We start from the raw sequence: 4764 nt of genomic DNA, 5'->3' as shown, positions 1-4764 counted from the left end.
TTACCTTTACTGGTCAGCCATCCACGTCCCTCAATGTCTTCTCCCGCCCTCGATGACGCTTCAGCCAATCAGGTTACCGATAGCCAGAACCGGTGAACCTGATTGGCTGAGACGCCTGTCAGTCTTATCCAAGGAATGCACCGCCGGTACGTCCCGAGGATAAGCATTCGGAAGCCGACTACAGCCTGAGGGCTGTACTCGGAAAGCCTATCAGAGCCACTGGTTCTGATAGGCACTTCCGTACAGCCAACCAGCTGCTGTTATTCAGGTGGCCGGCACTCTAGGTCCGGCCATCTGAATAGACCAGCGGCAGCGGCGACAACAACATCGATTCATGCAATGCAATTAATCTATGTTATTAGTCAGTGGTGGTGCGGAGCCAGAGGGGGCGGCGCTCCAGCGCCCTCTATGGACGAACTGGAAAAAACATGAAATACCCCCTCAAGGGTGGGACTTTATAAGTGACACAAACACGTGAATGAGTAGAAAAATATATAGCAAATTTATTTAAACAATTTAAGTAAGGACATCATACAGTGTCCTAGCAAGGATAAAAAACCACATGCAAGTGGTATACAGATCCTATTTGTAAAGCAATAAAACAGACATAAGACAAAAATTGGTCCAACCCGACAGCCGTTTCGGTATCTGTGATCCTTCTTCAAGGGGTATTACAGACGATCATTGTGTCAGAGAAATACATGTCTATTAGAAAAGAGATATATACATATATTACATAGAAAAAATTCAACTTAAACAATATTTACAACTCAAGTGACCGAAATTGTTAAAAAACATGGGGAAGGGGGAGACAAGAAAAGGACAGCCATACAACTATGTCATTTGTCAAAACAGATATGAGCTACTTACAGTCAATAAGATCTGTAGATAGAGTCCTGTCTCAGTGTGAAAGTACGCCAAAAACAAGGGGAGAATGCTGTATATGGAGATCAATGTCTCTGTGTTCACGGGGAGGATATACAATCATAGCCTACCAAAAAGGTCCACGCCTAGGGAAGGAAGGGAAAAAGGAAAGAAGAAAAAAAAAAAATATATATATATATATATATATATATAATGGGCCAAATCCTCAGCCAGGCGGCGTAACTTAACTTTCAGCAGTTAAGTTACACTGACTTAAAGTTTTTACCTAAGTGCCTGATCCACAAAGCACTTACGTAAAAATTTCAAGCCGTGTAAGTTAAGTGCCGCCGTCGTAAGGCGTTCCTCCTCTCCGGGGGGCGTTTACAATTTAAATGAGGCGCGCTCCCGCGCCGGCCGTACTGCGCATGCGTGTGACGTCATTTTCCCGACGTGCATCGCGCGAACGTAATTGACGCCGGGCGGCTTTGTGGATTGCGACGGGACACTAAAGTTGCGACGGGTGAAAAAAAGACGCGCCGGGAAAACAAATAATTAAAAAAAAAAATGACAGCGTCGCTCAGCATGCATTCCTGAGAGGGAGAACTCCATGCCAATTTTCAAAGAAAAAAACGGCATGGGTTCCCCCCCCCAGGAGCATACCAGGCCCTTAGGTCTGTTATGGGTTGTGAGGAGACCCCCCTCCGCCGAATATTCGACGTAGGGGGTCCCCCTACAATCCATACCAGACCCGTATCCAAAGCACGCTACCCGGCCGGTCAGGAATGGGAGTGAGGACGAGCGAGCGTCCCCCCCCCTCCTGAGCCGTGCCAGGCCGCATGCCCTCAACATGGGGGGGTTGGGTGCTCTGGGGCAGGGGGGCGCACTGCGGGCCCCCCCACCCCAGAGCACCCTGTCCCCATGTTGATGAGGACAGGACCTCTTCCCGACAACCCTTGCCGTTGGTTGTCGGGGTATGCGGGCGGAGGCTTATCGGAATCTGGGAGTCCCCTTTAATAAGGGGGCCCCCAGATACCGGCCCCCCACCCTAAGTGAATGGATATGGGGTACATCGTACCCCTATCCATTCACCTGTAGGCAAAAAGTAAAAGTTAATAAACACACAACACAAGGCTTTTTAAAATATTTTATTATTCTGCTCCGGATGCCCCCCCTGTCTTCGTTATTAGCTCAATTACCAGGGGGGGCTTCTTCTTCCACTCTCCGGTGGGCTTCTTCCATCTTCTCCCCTCTTCCGCTCTTGACTCGGCGAACCCCGGTTCTTCTGCAGCTCTCCGGTGCCTTCTTCTTCAGCGCTGGCTGCCTGCTATGTTTGTGTGTTAGCTCAATTTCTAACAGGCAGCCGGCGCGGTCTTCTGTGACGTCATCTTCTCTTCTGTTCTTCTCCCCTCTTCCGATGTTGCCTCGTCGCCTGTTGTCGCTGTAATGATGGAAGCGCGCCTTGCATCACATTTATATAGGCATCACCGTCCCATCATGCTCCGGTAGGTACCCACGTGGTGGGTGCACGTGGGTAGGCACCCACCACGTGGGTACCTGCCGGAGCATGATGGGACGGTGATGCCTATATAAATGGGATGCAAGGCGCGCTTCCATCATTACAGCGACAACAGGCGACGAGGCAACATCGGAAGAAAGGAAGAGAAGACCCTGACGCCACAGAAGACCGCGCCGGCTGCCTGTTTGAAATCGAGCTAACACACAAACATAGCAGGCAGCCAGCGCTGAAGAAGAAGGCACCGGAGAGCTGCAGAAGAACCGGGGTTCGCCGAGTCAAGAGCGGAAGAGGGGAGAAGATGGAAGAAGCCCACCGGAGAGCGGAGAAGCCCCCCCCCGGAGAGCGGAAGAAGAAACCCCCCCCCCGGAGAGCGGAGAAGACTCCCAGAGAGTGGAAGAAGAAGCCCCCCCTGGTAATTGAGCTAATAACGAAGACAGGGGGGGCATCCGGAGCAGAATAATAAAATATTTTAAAAAGCCTTGTGTTGTGTGTTTATTAACTTTTACTTTTTGCCTACAGGTGAATGGATAGGGGTACGATGTACCCCATATCCATTCACTTAGGGTGGGGGGGCCGGTATCTGGGGGCCCCCTTATTAAAGGGGACTCCCAGATTCCGATAAGCCTCCGCCCGCAGACCCCGACAACCAATGGCAAGGGTTGTCGGGAAGAGGTCCTGTCCTCATCAACATGGGGACAGGGTGCTCTGGGGTGGGGGGGCCCGCAGTGCGCCCCCCTGCCCCAGAGCACCCAACCCCCCCATGTTGAGGGCATGCGGCCTGGCACGGCTCAGGAGGGGGGGGGACGCTCGCTCGTCCCCATTCCTGACCGGCCGGGTAGCGTGCTTTGGATACGGGTCTGGTATAGATTGTAGGGGGACCCCCTACGTCAATTTTTTGGCGGAGGGGGGGTCTCCTTACAACCCATAACAGACCTACGGGCCTGGTATGCTCCTGGGGGGGAACCCATGCCGGTTTGGAATTTACAAATTGCCGTGGAGTTCTCCCTCGGGAATGCATACCAAATGCCGTCGCTTGAATGGGCCTTTACAAGGTGTGACTAACTTTACACTTTGTAAAAGCAGCCCTAGTTTTACACCAGGCAAACTAACACTTACGGCGAAAAAACTAGGCACAAAAGCTTTGAGGATCGCCCTAAGTGCTAATTTGCATACTAACAGAGGCATTTCGACTCGAAATGCCCCCAGTGGCGGATGCGGTACTGCATCCTAAGATCCGGCAGTGTAAGTCCCTTACAGATGTCGGATCTTCTGCCTAACTTAGGAAAACTGCTTCTGAGGATCAGTTCCAAAGTTAGAACCAGAGATACGACGGCTTACGCCGGAGTATCTCTTCTGTGGATTTGGCCCATTATGTATATATCATTATTTGTTGCATTCAAAGAGTTAAATGCAGACACACATTTATAGCAAAAAAGAGTAACTTACCAGATATGGAAATCCATATAGGAGAGGGTATGCATGTGCCAGAGAACAAAAGTTCAGCCACAAGGAGACAAACTACCCAGATTATCCTATGTTTCAGGAAGGGTGGATTGCTGGGTGATCGCAGGCAGAGATCACTGGAAAAAGGAATTTAGGAGTATATATAAATAATATGTATGGCTAGTCTGGTGAAGTGTGCATAAAGGCACAGCACCAAAAACAAACAATAAGCCAAACATCAACAACCAGTGGTCCTACCTGCATTTGAGAAGTCTCCATAAGTCCAGCAGACGCCATGACAGTCAGAGACAATAGTGTCTGCAATGGGCTTAAATAGAGTCCATTGGTGGCTATGGCGCATGCGCGCGCGCGCACGTGCTGCGTAGTGACGCAATTGCGTCTTGGAAAAAAAACAAAAAACGGGATGGGATTGAATAGAGTACATTAGCGGCATAGGCGCATGCGCGCGCTTATGCGCTGCGTAATGACGCAATTGCGGAAATGACGCTATTGTGATGAAACTCGCAAGTGGACACCAGCACATTGATATCAATGCGGTGACTACACTCGAACAATTATTGCCTGCACAGTCCAAATACATTTAACACATGCCATGATAGTCAAAAGCATGGACGTCGCATGTGTCGATCAGCATGGTAACACCATTGCTGCAATGACACATGTAGTAGCGTTGGCATGATGACGCAATCGCGGCAGACGGATATAAAGTCGCAATTATATCAATGTCAATATGGTGATTCCATATATGACATTGATTAAAAATTGAAAATAAAATTAAATTAAAAATTGGAAATAATAAAGGGAGGAGATATCACTTAAATAAGTGATTTTGCCAGTGCCAATCCACCCTTACACAAGTATATAACCCGAATTAGGATGACAATGCCATATATGCCATATATAAACAATACCCCCCAAAT

General features: G+C 49.3%; 1 long non-coding RNA gene across 1 annotated transcript; it reads right to left on the bottom strand.

The window, feature by feature from the left end:
- Nucleotides 1-472: 472 nt before the first annotated feature.
- LOC120914441 lies at nucleotides 473-4098 on the bottom strand. The gene is made up of 3 exons (XR_005743673.1): nucleotides 3827-4098; nucleotides 871-1010; nucleotides 473-705 (listed from the first exon to the last, which is right to left on the bottom strand). It is a non-coding gene; the product is annotated as an uncharacterized LOC120914441 (long non-coding RNA).
- Nucleotides 4099-4764: the final 666 nt, after the last annotated feature.

This window comes from Rana temporaria, chromosome 9, assembly GCF_905171775.1.
Source record: "Rana temporaria chromosome 9, aRanTem1.1, whole genome shotgun sequence".
In the NCBI taxonomy this organism is placed as follows: Eukaryota; Metazoa; Chordata; class Amphibia; order Anura; family Ranidae; genus Rana; species Rana temporaria.
Note: the sequence above shows the minus strand (reverse complement) of the source record. Positions and strands in the feature narration are given on the sequence as shown.